The sequence below is a fragment of the Podarcis gaigeae genome (assembly GCF_964106915.1).
Source record: "Podarcis gaigeae genome assembly, chromosome: 5".
NCBI classification, from domain to species: Eukaryota; Metazoa; Chordata; class Lepidosauria; order Squamata; family Lacertidae; genus Podarcis; species Podarcis gaigeae.
In genome coordinates this window covers 36,667,581-36,683,111 of record NC_139681.1, presented here as the reverse complement: position 1 = coordinate 36,683,111, position 15,531 = coordinate 36,667,581, and the positions used below count along the sequence as shown (strand labels likewise).

Below are 15,531 nucleotides of genomic sequence, written 5' to 3'. Positions count from 1 at the left end.
AATTTTATTGCAGGGCTTTTGGAATACTTAATTCTAGTCAAGGAGCTAAGGCAAAAACCTTTTGATCTTTTGAGCCAACTCTGGCATTGTCAAAAATGCTACAAAGGCTGAGAGAAATCGAAGAAACAAAGTCAATGACAAATAGAGGTTAAAGAAAGTCAGTGGTATAGAACAGAAGTCTCATCTGCCTATAAACTAGGGTGAATCCTAAATCCTGAACCAGGCATAGGCAAACTCGGCCCTCCAGATGTTTTGGGACTACAACTCCCACCATCCTTAGCTAACAGGACCAGTGGTCAGGGATGATGGGAGTTGTAGTCCCAAAACATCTGGAGGGCCGAGTTTGCCTATGCCTGAACCGATTCAGATTGACCTGGGATTTGGCTGGATTGGGTGGAGTCAGCTGCAGATGTCCACAGTTGAGATGGGGTTCACCTCGAGTGAACCCAGACTGGCAAAAGTGAGGCAGCTGCAGATGTCCACAGTTGAGATGGGGTTCACCTCGAGTGAACCCAGACTGGCAAAAGTGAGGCAGTCTGGTCAGGTTTGGCCAAGCCATGAGGTAAGATGAGGTGCTGCCTCAGGTGGTAAGATGAGGTAAGATGACCTGCTGCCTCAGGTGGCAGAAGCCACAAAGGCAGCAGATTCAGCTTCCAATGATTTTTTTCCTGCTGTTGGTCTTTTGAGTTCAGCATGACCTGCTCTTAGGTAAGAATGTATAAGATTGCAGCCTAAATATTGGCCACATTCCTTATAACTAGTTCAGCTTGCTGGTAGGCACATTTGCAACACAACACACTTTCTCTGAAATGCCATCTTCCTCCTTGATACTCACTATCAGCTTTCTTTTCTCATTCTGCATTCTGTCGACACCAGATTTGGCTCTCCCAATAGTTTCATGAATAAGTGAGCACTGCATAGAATCTTATCATTCTGGAAACTTTTTATCTCTAAAAAAAAAACACCACCAAAAAAACATATCTTTGTCCTCTTTGCTCCCACTATTAGCTTAAGGTTTTTCAAATTAATAGCCTTTTTTATTACCCCCACCCAAATATCTAAAGCGCCTTTGTTGACTGTCCAACATAATCCTCAAAACCTACTCTCTCTTTTTTTGAGGGGGGGGGGGAGAGGGTTGTCCAGCACACTAATCTGTGTTTATTAGTTCAACACACAGGTCATTTATTTTTTTTACATGTAAAACTTATTCAAAGCCCTGCAAAGTGCATATTGATATGGGTCACAAAAATGGCTTTGTTATATATGAGTCCTTAACCCAAGTAACATACCAGCTGCAGCACCCTGCGAATAGCCAACGTAATACAACTGCTGTTGTCCAGTTTTATTCAGAATGAAGTTGAGCACAGCCAGAAGATCATATTTGGCCATCTCATCAAAACTAGAACGGGGAAAAAGTCAAGTGCAGAGAATGATCACAACATATAAGGTGGCAACATACAAAACTGTATATCAGGCGTAGAGCTGTTCATTGCCACCCAGGGCATGTGTGTGTGCATGTGCGCATGCCAGGCATAGATGGAGCATGCTTGCTCAACCATTGCTGCAACAGGGCAGGGTGCGGAGGGTGCTGTTCACTGTCTGTTCTCACCGAGCCCACTGTCTGTTCTCACCAAGCTGCCAGAGCCAGGCAGGGTGTGGGGATCTCTACTGGGGGTGGGGCATTCCTGGTTCATGCCCCCCAAGAGTTTGCACCCAGGGCCATGCCTCCCCAGCCCCCTATGCTATGCCACTGCTTTATATCCCAAATAAAACTGAGTAGTGTCTTTTTTATTATTGAATTTATAGTTGTTTAGTGTCTTAAATTTTTTTTAGCAAAAACTAAGAGTCGGGGTCCAGGAAAGCTTGGGTAAACATATACTTTTAGAGATGTATTTAAAGATCATTCTTGTGTTTGCCTCATAAATGACCCGAGAGAGGGCTTTCTTGATGGTGGGTGCAAAAGTAGATTTAGAAATTTATGGGGTTTATGTAAGCAAATGAAATTTTTGAGGCACAGTGGCAGCATCTGTTTTTGATCTATCATCTATCTATCATCTATCTATCTATCTATCTATCATCTATCTATCTATCTATATCTATCTATCTATCTATCTATCTATCTATCTATCTATCTATCTATCATCTATCATCATCTATCTATCTATCACTCACAAATTAAGCAGCTGAGAGCTTGAGTCAGTGGCCAGATGGGGTGCAATGTTCTCCCAGAAAGCCATCTTTAGAGAGACAGGTGTATTGTCACAGATGGGAATATGGTGGTCCCCACACAGAGAGATTCCTCCTGTTTGCCCCTCCCTCCTCCACATACACAGGCATATACTAGGTGCAACAGCAGCTGTCGTATATGGAGGTGAGTGGCAGAAAGGAGTTCTCCTCTGGCTCAGATTACAATCCAAGCCAGGTGAGAACTATCAGGTCTCACATTCAGAAGTACCAAATTCACATTCTGAATTACATAATTACCAAGATTTGGTAGCCTTACCGCTTTCCATCAGATGTGAAATCTTTTACCGCATTTTTTGCTCTATAAGACTCACTTTTTCCCTCTTGCTGTTCTGGCTTCTGAGATTCAGAATATTTTTTTTTCTTTTTGTTTTCCTCCTCCAAAAACTAGGTGCGCCTTGTGGTCTGGTGCGAAAAACACGGTAACTACCAACTTGGAAGAAGTTCAACGGGTCTTTCTTCCTGGGAAACATAGCGAACCTTTGTAAGATTATGATGAAGGGTGGTATATAAAACTAATAAATAAAAATAATAAATAATAGTCACCTTCAGCCTATACAGATAAAGGGTGTACCTCTGCCCCCCACAAATTGTGGCGCTGGTGATATTTTGACAGATGTCATAGACTGGCTGGATTATTTTTTTAATTGACCTATAAGCTACTCTGAGAACCTTTCTATCTGAAAAGTTGGGTAAATAGGCTTTAAACACACACACACACACACACACCTGAAAGCCCAAATTTTTTTTGTCTGACAGTCAGATTTTGGTGCCTTGTGGATCATGTGCTTCCTCTGCTGTTTCCAATCCAAGCATCATAGCTAGCACTAACGATAAAGCCCAGACTGTTGTGGGCAAAATGAGTGACCCAGTTGCTTCCATCTCCCAACAAAACATGCTGGCGAAACACCACAGGTTTCAAAACTAGAGAAGGAACAGAATGCTTTTCTTAGTCATTAAGCATTAAGCATTAAGCATAACATGTTGTAATAATATGCTACAGTTAGAATTATTTGTAGTCTAGGAGAAGCATAAGGAAGGGGTGAAGTAGCACCCGTCCCTTTGAAGCAGTAGCACTGCAGTGGAAATGGAGCGAGTTAAGGAGGCAGCAAGCTTGGGGAAATGTGGGTTAAAGGCAGCCTGTAGGTGCACATGCAGTTGCTGGGATACTGCCATCACCAAGCCAAGTGGATTTCACCACTGCTTTGTCCTGGTTTAACTCAGCAATTACAGCAACACCATTCCTGGTTTTAATCTACCCCGTTTCTACACCACTGCTGGTGTACTCTACAGACAGGGGGATATCAACCAAAATCCTTCAGATTTTGAGAAATTTATTTCAAAATATATGTAATGACTCCACTCCCTCCTACCACAACATGGTTGTATAACATTATTCAAATTAATGTAATAAAATGTGGGTTTCATCACTAACACATCCTTAAAACAAGCATCAAATGTCATTATGAAATCTGCCTCATATTTCGAGTCTTCCTCCTTGATGAGGCATTGAAATACATTCTTCATTTTGAAGCAGGCAGCAAATCAGTATTTCATTCGGAACTGAAGTAAAACTAAAAATTCTGGGCTATCCAGACTCTTGCACTTAAAGAAATGAAGCTTTATGGTGCGATTTGAACCATGTCTCCTCAGAAAAAAGTACCACTCAGTTCAGCGTGATTTACTCCCAGATAAGTGGGATTAGGATGCAGCCTGAAACACTTCAATTTGACAGGAGTGTGCCTTTTGATTTTGCATATGGAAAGAGTACTTATTGATATAAAATGTTTTGCAGTTTGAAAGTGCAGCGCATTTTGGATTTATGTGACAAGTCTTCCCACCCAGGATCATGTATTGAACTGGCCAGCTGACCTCCCTTCAGAGAAAAGTGATTATTCCAGCACTCTCAAGAACACGGTGAAGTTAGAATTGCATTTAGGGTTTCATTTCATCTCTGGTGAACTTCATCTGGGTATTTAAATATGCCCCAATTTGGCAGTTCACGGCATGTTCACAACACCTGGAGCTCATTTTCACAATTCAGCTGACAGATAAGGATGCCAACCAATAAAATCCTGGTTGAAGGCCATCAAGTCTTGCACTTTCCCATCAACTCCCTTCTCTGTTTTCTCCTTGAGAAAGCTTAACAATGCACCACGCAGCTGGATGTCTCAAGCAAATGTCATGCTAGCTTTTCTTAGTGATTGAGAGAGGAGGTGAGAAGGCGGAAATAAAAGTATCATAGAATCATAGAATCATAGAGTTGGAAGAGACCACAAGGGCCATCGAGTCCAACCCCCTGCCAAGCAGGAAACACCATCAGAGCACTCCTGACATATGGTTGTCAAGCCTCTGCTTAAAGACCTCCAAAGAAGGAGACTCCACCACACTCCTTGGCAGCAAATTCCACTGTCGAACAGCTCTTACTGTCAGGAAGTACTTCCTAATGTTTAGGTGGAATCTTCTTTCTTGTAGTTTGGATCCATTGTTCCGTGTCCGCTTCTCTGGAGCAGCAGAAAACAACCTTTCTCCCTCCTCTATGTGACATCCTTTTATATATTTGAACATGGCTATCATATTACCCCTTAACCTCCTCTTCTCCAGGCTAAACATGCCCAGCTCCCTTAGCCGTTCCTCATAAGGCATCGTTTCCAGGCCTTTGACCATTTTGGTTGCCCTCCTCTGGACACGTTCCAGTTTGTCAGTGTCCTTCTTGAACTGTGATGCCCAGAACTGGACACAGTACTCCAGGTGAGGTCTGACCAGAACAGAATACAGTGGCACTATTACTTCCCTTGACCTAGATGCTATACTCCTATTGATGCAGCCCAGAATTGCATTGGCTTTTTTAGCTGCCGCGTCACACTGTGGGCTCATGTCAAGTATGTGGTCAACCAAGACTCCTAGATCCTTTTCACATGTACTGCTCTCAGGCCAGGTGTCACCCATCTTGTATTTGTGCCTCTCATTTTTTTTGCCCAAGTGCAATACTTTACATTTCTCCCTGTTAAAATTCATCTTGTTTGTTTTGGCCCAGTTCTCTAATCTGTCAAGGTCGTTTTGAAGTGTGATCCTGTCCTCTGGGGTGTTAGCCACCCCTCCCAGTTTGGTGTCATCTGCAAATTTGAGCAGGATGCCCTTGAGTCCATCATCCAAGTCGTTGATAAAGATGTTGAATAAGACCGGGCCCAAAACAGAACCCTGTGGCACCCCATTAGTCACTCTTCTCCAGGATGAAGAGGAACCATTGATGAGCATCCTTTGGGTTCGGTCAGTCAGCCAGTTACAAATCCACTGAGTGGTAGCATAGTCAAGACCACATTTTACCAGCTTCTTTACAAGAATATCATGGGGCACCTTGTCAAATGCCTTGCTGAAATCAAGGTAGGCTACATCCACCGCGTTCCCTTCATCTACCAGGCTTGTAATTCTGTCAAAAAACAAGATCAGGTTAGTCTGACATGACTTATTTTTCAGAAATCCATGTTGACTATTGGTGATCACAGCATTCCTTTCTAGGTGCTCACAGACTGTTTGCTTAATGATCTGCTCCAGAATCTTCCCTGGTATTGATGTCAGACTGACTGGGCGGTAATTATTTGGGTCCTCTCTTTTCCATTTTTGAAAACAGGGACAACATTTGCCCTCCTCCAGTCTGCCGGGACTTCACCTGTTCTCCAGGAATTCTCAAAGATGACTGCCAGTGGTTCTGAGATCACATCTGCCAGTTCTTTTAATACTCTTGGATGCAGTTCATCTTGCCCTGGAGACTTGAATACATCTAAACTAGCCAAGTATTCTTGTACTATCTCCTTAGTTATTCTGGGCTGTGTTTCCTCTGCTGAATCATTTGCTCCAAATTCTTCAGGTCGGGCATTGTTTTCTTTATTGGAGAAGACTGAGGCAAAGAAGGCATTGAGGAGTTCAGCCCTTTCTGTGTCCCCTGTTTGCATTTCACCATCTTCTCCTCTGAGTGACCCCACTGTTTCTTTGTTCTTCCTTTTGTTACGAACATACCCATAAAAGCATTTTTTTGTTGCTTTTAACCTCTCTAGCAAGCCTGAGTTCATTCTATGCTTTAGCTTTTCTGACTTTGTGTCTACATGTGCTGGCTATTTGTTTGAATTCCTCTTTGGTGGTTTCCCCCCTTTTCCATTTTTTGTACACATCCTTTTTTAATCTTAACTCAGTTAAAAGTTCTTTAGATAGTCACCCTGGCTTCTTTAGGCACCTTCCATGTTTCCGTCTCATTGGTATTGCCTGAAGCTGTGCTTTTACTATCTCCCTCTTAACAAACTCCCAGCCATCATGAACTCCCTTTCCTTTTAGTATTACTGTCCATGGGATCTCACCCAGCACTTCTCTAAGTTTTATGAAGTCGGCTTTCTTAACGTCAAGAAATTGAGTCCTAGTATGCTTGGCTGCACCTTTCCGCTGTATAGTAAACTTCAGAAGAGCATGATCACTCGCGCCTAATGATCCTTCCACTTCTACCCCACTAACCAGGTCATCAACATTGGTTAGGACCAGATCTAAAACGGCTGTTCCTCTTGTTGCTTCTCCCACTTACTGGACAATGAAGTTGTCTGCAAGGCCAGTGAGGAATCTGTTTGACCTTATGCTCTTGGCTGAGTTTGACATCCAACAAATATCCGGGTAATTGAAGTCCCCCATTACTACTATCTCCCTTCCTTTTGCATGCTTGGCCATCTGTTCCAGGAAGGCATCATCTATGTCCTCCGTCTGTTCCAGGAAGGCATCATCTATGTCCTCCTGGCTTGGGGATCTATAGTAAACTCCCACAATGAGGTCACTGTTATTCTTCTCTCCCTTAATTTTGACCAAAATGTTCTCACTTTGGCTTTGAGGTTCTAAATCTTGGATCTCTTCACAGGTATGCACATCCCTGACATATAACGCCACTCCTCCTCCTTTCTTATCTGGTCTGTTTCTCTGAAATAGATTGCATCCCTCCATTATTACATTCCAATCGTGGGACTTATCCCACCAGGTTTCAGTGATGCCTATTATGTCATATTTAGTTTGCTGTACCAAGAGCTCAAGCTCATCTTGTTTATTTCCCATGCTTTGCGCATTAGTGTACAGACATTGAAGTCCATTAATCGTTCCCCCGTGTCTCTTATTTAAGGATTTTTTCCTCCCACCACTAGGTCTGCGTGCTGTTTGCTCCATTTGGTCTATGACATTTGGATGATCATCTTCATCAATTGATAGACTCCTACCTTCAGGAGCACTGTCTCTCTCCCCCACATTAGTCAGTTTAAAGCCCTCCTGATGAGGTTTCTGAGATTTTTGGCAAAAACATTCCTCCCAACTGTTGTGAGGTGCAGCCCATCGCTTGCCAGAAATCCATCTTCAAGAAACTGCCGTCCGTGATCTAAGAATCCAAACCGTTCCTGTTTACACCATTTGCGAAGCCAGCTGTTCACTTCCACTATTTTTCCCTCTCTCCCTGGGCCACGTCGTTCAACTGGGACAGATGAGGACAGATGAGATGACAATTTGTGCATTTAATTGCTTCGATTTCCTGCCCAAGCCTCGTAGTCTCTTTTGATCTTCTGGAGGCTATTTCTTGCAGTGTCATTGGTTCCCACATGAACCAAGAGGAAGCGGTATTTGTCAGTGGGTTTTATGATTCCTTGCAGTTGTTCAACTACATCTTGGATCTTAGCCCCGGGGAGACAGCACACTTCCCGAGACATCTTGTCAGGCCCACAGATCACTGCTTCTGTTCCCCTCAGTAGGGAATCCCCTATCACCACTACACGCCTCCTCTTAGGTCTGGTCGGGGTTCTTCCATGAGCTGTCCATTCCAAGGTCGCCTGCACTTTCCCTGAGGACTGACTTTGCTGCTCGTCTTCATATACCTGATCGACTGTAATGAGGGAGAGATCCTCAAATGGAGTCTGCTCTTCGTCTTCCATGCTAGGGGAGAGGACCTCAAAGCGATTGTGTATTTCTAAACAATCAGAGAGAACCCTGGACCTCCTACTTCTCTGAGTCACGTTTCTCCATATATCTGGCTCCTGTGTTGGTGAACTAGCCTCCTTCTCAGGGGAGTCCCCTGTCTCCTCCTTGGTGGAGAGGGTGTGCTCTGTTGCTTCCAAGAAGAGCTCCAGCTCTCTAATTCTTTGGAGCGTAGCTACACGTTCCTCCAGTTGCTGGACTTTGTCTTGTAAGAGGGCAACCAACTCGCAATTGCTGCAGGTAAAGCTGCCTGCAACCTTTGGCAAGATGGCAAACATTGCGCAGGAACTGCAGGCGACTGCAGCTGTTCCCTCACCCTCCATCTTGAGAACGTGTCGTTGGGGGTGAATACAGTGGTCCTCCATCATAAAAAGCGTGAAGACAGGACAAATAACTCCCCCTCCCAAATCTAGGTCTCCCCCAACAAACGTTTGAGACTAGCTCCCCTAAATCTAAAAGATGGATCAAACTGCGCACGCCTGGCGGCGCGCGGCGCTGCCCTACAAGCTCTGATAAGCTCCACCCACAGCTAATCACCTACCTCAACAGAAACCCTGCCCCCTCTGACCTTTGCACAGGGAGAACAGCTAATCAGCCACAAGAAACACACACAAGAAAACCCCTTTTGCTCCTTCTTTAGCTGCTGCCCTGCAGTAGGAGAGAGAATCGAGTGGGTGGAAAGAAAATGGAGTGGGTGGAAAGAAAATGGAGTGTCCTTTGTTACACACCCTGCTAGATTGGTGAGGTGAGCAGCAGTGGGTGGCTATTTACATTTCCTGGAATGCCTTGCAGCAGAATAACTAGGCTGGTGTTTCCAACCTGATCAAACCTTGCTCGCATCAAACACCCACTTATATCAAAGTTGCTAGTATAACTCTTGCTTCTCATCAAGATTAAGGAGGGAGTCAGGAATTTAGTAGGAAGCTTGCTGTAGAGATTTGCATCCTTGGAGGTAACAATATATTTAGATTACTGTGGGAAATTTTAAGGGTGGATCAAATCAATATTGATCAGGTCAGGTGTAAGCATTGGAAGGCCTTGCCTAGTAATTGCCCAAGAGTGTCAAGTGTTGGCATTGCCCTAGAAAGTGCCAAAGGTGTTTGGTTTCAACCAGCATTAGATTTGCTGGCATGCTTGTTTATCAATTCAGTTGTGACTGCAGACTTGCAATGTGGCTGAAGAAGGTGCATTGAATTCACTTTTTACATTACAACTAACGTTTCCATATTCCACAGCATACAAATTAATCATACCTGAATTCCGCTGACTCTCAATGCCAGATGGTATTCTGTTTATGCTCAGAATATAGCCATCTTCTGTCACCTTCTGTAGCCTTTGTGGATGATAAGTTCTTTCTTCAAGGGAGAAGATGTGAGTGGGATTTTAGCCCCTCCTTGAAGGATTTATATTGTAACGCATCTTATTTGGATTTCTGAAGTAATATCTTCCTTTTCAAGTTGGACTGGGTAGATAAATAAACTAGACTAGAGCCAGGGATGGGGAGAAGCATGAGTTAAAGAAGACAGGGGAAAGCAGGGTACATCTGTCAGGAATTTATCTATATCCTTTGATTTTTAAAGGCAGATCCTTGTACACTCTGGCCAGGTTTTCAACTTGCTCATGAGATGGATAGTTGGTAGTTAGTTTGGATGTCCTAGGACATGGGTCGTCAAACTAAGGCCCGTGGGCTGAATCAGGCCTAATTACCTTCTAGATCCAGCCCACAGATGGTCCGGGAATCTCTGCATGGATCGCCAGCACATGTGTTCTTTCCCTCTCCCATCAATGGCGGGAGTCGGCTCGCCTGCCTGCCCACTTCAGCAAGGTGGTGCTGTGAAGGGGGCGTGTGACATTGGCTGCTGCTGCATTTTTCTCCTGCTCCTCCCCCCTCTGCCTTAGTCTCCCCTTCCTTCCTTCTCGGCACCCCTTTTCCGAGCCGCTTTCTCATGTGCTTTCTTCACTGCCATCTGCCTGCCTGCCTCCCTCCCTCCTTCATTCCTCCCATAGCATTCAGGCAGGTTGTTGCGGTGGCTACGGCCACTGCTTGCGGGTTGGCGGGCGGCTCTGTCTTCTCCGCAGTGCCTCTCGGGAAGCAGCACCAGCAGCAGATGGTGGGTGAAAGCTCCAGCAACACCCTAGTTCCCCTACCTCTGTCCACGGCTCCTCCACCGGGGCTGCTGCTTCTGTCTTCGCTGGCCAACACAGCCTCCTATCCCACCACAGTGCCTGGCTGGCTGGAGAAGCCCAACTGTGGCTATTGGGAAGACAACTGGGACAGGTAAAGTGAAGCATCTTCAGGCCTCTTTGCAGGCAGGCAAAAATTGTTCATTCCCCCACCTTCAAAATATAGTCTGGCCCCCCACAAGGTCTGAGGGACAGTGGACCGGATGTAGTTTCTGTTTTGCCACTGAGCAGTTGCTTAGAGTCACAAGGCTCTGTTTACATTCCAGAGACAGTCCAGGCTGCTGGAAGTCTCACAGGAGACGGATGTGACGTTAGTGGTTTCCTGTTCCTTTGTTCCTTTGTTGTTCAGTTGCTCTCTACTTTCATAGAGAAAGGATGTATTTTTCTTTGCTGTCTGTGTAGCGAGAAATAAAACTCTTTAGCCATGTAGCCATAAATCTCATCACTTCCGCATGCTGCTTTGATTCTCTGCTGGATGGGAATGTGCCTGAGGCCTCATCAAAGGCTCAGGTTGTTAATTATCGTCAGGGGCGATTCCGGAGGAAAATGAGCTTTATCAGCTTGGCCGAGCGGAGATCTCGACATTGGCCCCCTGCTGAAAAAGTTTGCTGATCCCCGTTCTAGGAGATAGAATGAATGTAGAAGGGGACTTTAAAAGGATGGTTTTTGTGTTTTTTTACTTGAAGAAGTATTCTAGTGACAATGATGATGTATCCTATTAATTGTGAACAATTATCACTAGGCAACTTACAGTATTCATGAATGCTTCAGGATCCACCGCTTTCTTTTTTCTCACTTGTTCTTTTGAATGTGCAAGTCCTTGGGACCGGCATATAAAAATGATAAATGGCCACATCCTGCTCCTAGGTAACAATAAGAGCATAGATTCATGAATAGTGGTGCTCTGTATTAGTCAGTTAGTACTGAGAAGAATGATTCTAGTGGGCACAGAAATCCTTTTAAAGGCCCTGCAAATGAAAGACACATTGGAGGAAATGCAAATAGCACCTACTGGTATAGTCACTATGCTTGTGTCCCTGTAATATACTCAGATCTGAGTATGGGCATTTGTATTTATTTATTTAAAATATGTATAAATTGGTGTTCCTCCAAAGGATCCCACAGGAGGCAGCACAGATGACTTGTTCTCAAAACAGAATTGCAAGTTAATACTGATGTCCATACCTGTGGCAATGATCCCATAAAATAGTAAACTTCTTGCCACAGTACAGAAATCCAAGCTATTCAGTCATGCTTTGATTTCAGTGGACCTAAAAAGTGACTTATTTCCTGTAGATCCAACTTATAAATACACACCTTAGAATAGATTTCTATGCTCAAGCTATACATAAACACACAACACATTCTGTTCTAAGCTGTTATTAAGGTTATTCTGAATCCAAAGCACATGCCATTCTGAAGCCCTTCTCATTCTTTTCTCACATTACTTTAAAGATGAATAAAGGGGGGGGGGGAGGAAACAAGTTATAACATTTCTCAATTTGTTCATCTCAGTTTGTTCATCTTGAAACTTCACACTAGCATTCATCTCCACATGTGGCTCCATGCAGCTCTAAAACAAATAAAATAAAGTTGTCACACTAACCTTTCGCAGAAGTCACTTGCTCTGCTGAAAAGTTCAAATACTTTCATGATGGACATTCTTGGCTCCTCTTTTATACCAGAAACATAAGGTAAAGATGATAGATAAGTGACGCCAGTCACATACGACCTTTTCCTTGTAATCATTAGCTGCATGGGCAGTGAACATCCCCTTAGCTACCACTTACCTGTAACCTGAGGAATGTCTTTTGCTTGACAGTTATCTCTGCTATTGTACATTACAAGGGAAATAGTCTGTGTCATAAGACTCGTAGCATGTAATCCAGAGATATATGATCATTGCTAAAAGATCTGAAAGGCCCAAAGAATTCTGTTGTCGGAAGGCATCTGAAACACATTCCCATTTATGTTTGGAGTCAAAGAAAGGCTGTATTTCAGTTTTGATAATTTGGCTAAGATGCCCTGATGAGTTTCAGGGAAATATATCAATTATCACGATTGTTTGGCTAGCATATAAGGATGCAAAAAGAGCTTGCTGGACCAGGCTGCTGGTCCTTCTACTATAGCATCCTGTTCTCACAGTGGCCATCCAGATGCTTGTCAGAAGCCTGCAAACAGGACATAGGCACAACTGTACTCTGCCCACCTGAGATTTCCAGTTACCGAAGGCACTTTTTATCATATGTGGTGGACATGTAAAGTAATAAAAGAATTTTGGGAAATGATATCTAACGAATTGAAAAAAAAATGTTTAAAATAGGGGTCGGCAAACTACAGCCCATGGGCTGGATCAGGACCCCCACCTGGGTCCTAAATCTGGCTTGTTCCACAAAGCCGGAACTCGCTGCAAAGCTGGGATGGCGACAGGAGAAAGAGGCCAAGCGGCGGTGGTTCTGCCAATCAAATGGCGCATTGATGGATTATGCCAGATTGTCAAAAAATGACCAGAAGAATCAGAAATCAGGAAGACCAAAATTTTAATAAGGAATGGGGAAAATACATAATTTATCTTAAAAACCATTGTAAACAGCTACAATCATTAGTAGGATTGGAATAACACCTGTAGTTTATTGTTGAATTTGCATATAATGGAGATGATAGTTGCTGATAGCTTTCAAATGCAAAGCAAAAGTGGGGAGAATCTAAGCTCACTCTATGGATTAAAGCAAACTACAGTTCAATAATCTTTATGAATTGAGAAAGTCTCTTTATCTTTAAGAAATGACTTGAATGTTTCAAGGAATTTAGCTTGAAATGTGATGTATCCAAATGCCTTGGCTCCCAAAGAGGTGCAGGTTCAAGCCAGTTTTGTTCTCTCTGGGGAATATGAATTCTAATGCCAAAGAATACATCGTTAAAAGAAATAGATAAGTCTATATAGATATGTCTACAGGCATATTATTCTCACTTAGACCTGGAACATTCCCTCTTGGAAGTAGTTTGCCCTGACCAGCCTCCATTGTCTTCTAAGGCTTGAATTAAGCTCTCCTTGAATTTCTCACTGACACAACCCCACCCCCACCCCACAAATTCCTATTGCAATTTCTTTATGAAGAACAAGCAACTCTAGTGACAGAGTTGTGTTTGACTCATGACAGTTTTATTTTATAGTGTGTCAATGAATCTTGATTGCTGTTTTTAGCATTGAAACTTTTGGATAAGACATGGAAAATTGGAATGTCCGCTGATATCACCTGACCTTTGCCAAACAAACGACAGTTGTACCTCGGAAGTTGAACACGATCTGTTCCAGAAGTCCTTTCGACTTCCAAAATGTTTGGAAACTAAGGCGCGACTTCCAATTGGAATGTCCGTGTTGGACATTCGGGTTACAAAGAATGTTTGCAAACTGGAACACTCACTTTTGCAGCGTTCGGGAGCCAAAATGTTTGAGTTGCAAGGCGTTTGACTTCCAATCTGTTTTGCCATTATCTTTCATACCTCATATGATGTTTTGTTTTGAAATCTTTAAAATAATGCTTCAGTTTTCCTGTTGATTACATTGCTTTGAATGTATACTTTTTGTTTGATTTTCTTCAGTAATGTTTTATTATGGATTGTTTTGTTTGATGTTTTAATGTGTTGCAAATGGCTCTGAGATTTTTTTTCTGAAAAATATAAAGTGGTATAGAAATGAAATGAAAATTTAAAAAGAATTATATGAAAGAAATAGAATACTTAAGCTTCTTAATGAAAAGGTAGTCATCACAATTTGTTGGCTGCTAAGGTGTATTCCTGAACAAATACCTGAGTCATCAGTCGAAGGGCAAGAGAATAAACTTCTAATAAGATTTTTAAAAACACTTTGGACCAAAATAAGAGGCAAACATCAGTGCTAGTTTTGTTTATTTAGAAAAATGAAAGACAGGAGAATGACTTAAGGAAGCTGGTTTTTGTGATCTTTAGTCCTGAAAAATGCCTGTCAGGATTGAGACTGTGTTGTATTTGGGGGGAGAATTAGAACTATATGGGTTTCAATTGTTACCCCACTTAGAGTAACAGTTAAAAGTAGACCTGTTGTGATGGCCTATGACACAGATCAATTACTGGCTGGCCCTTGCTTGCTTGTTATACAGTATTTGTCTTTTTCAGCCCCCCTCCGTTTTCTCCTGCCCCCCCACTTTTGAAAGCAGGGTTGCCATATTTTATAAAGTGAAAATCCAGACATGAAAGTTGTCGAGTCCCCCCCCCCCCAAAAAAAAATGAGTTGCCATACCACCAGAGTTTCCCATACATCTCAGCAATTTCTGCCCAGACACTATTTCCAATGGCCAAATCCCAGCTACGTCCAGGAAATTCCGGACGTATGGCAACCCTATGAAAGTAAATATTTTATTATTGGTCACAGAAATTGCTGGTGTGCCTAGAAGGTTAGAATCAATCTGTATTCAGTTGTACTCCCACTACGAGTCACAGTATGGCAGCTTGTATTCTTCCGGCCCATCAGGCTTCAGTGAGACTTCCTCCAGCACTCATGCTTTATATGGTCGTAGCTCCAGACATAGCTGATAACCACATTGGCAGTTATCATCTTTTCTTCACATCAATGTACTTCTTGACAAATCTGTTATAACCTCCCCAGACACATATAAGAAGCCCAACTGGGATGTCATGTCGCATTGCTAACCAGGTTGGCAACTGTCCCACTTTTATATCCAGCAGCCTCATATCTTTTACTGCAACAGGTTGGTTTGCCATCTTGAAGCTGCCGGTATCCCTCTCCCTCATTTTCTTTTCAATCATAGTGAGTTGAAGGTTCGTTGTTGCAGATGGTCCTCAAAATGTGTAATATCACTCTTCAAAGCTCACCAAAGCACACTGAAATGTCCAGAATACTATGTTGTACTGTTGAAGCACTCAAAGGAAACAACTGTTGACCATTTGCACTAAACTAGATTTCAAACGAGTCCATCAGAGGGTGTGGGTGGGTGCACGGAGCCTTTAAAATGTATATTTTAAAGAAAAGTACGTAAAATACTCCAGCTATAATATTTCTCCCAGAATGTTTATCCTTTTGAGGACATGAAAGCTGCCAAATGTCAGAAATATATA

The 15,531-nt window shown here is 43.0% G+C and overlaps 1 long non-coding RNA gene across 1 annotated transcript in view; it reads left to right on the top strand.

Moving 5' to 3' along the window:
- The window catches only part of LOC310845601, a 75,245-nt gene that overhangs the window by 2,172 nt on the left and 57,542 nt on the right, over nt 1–15,531 (top strand). The gene's annotated exons all lie outside the window — the stretch shown is intronic.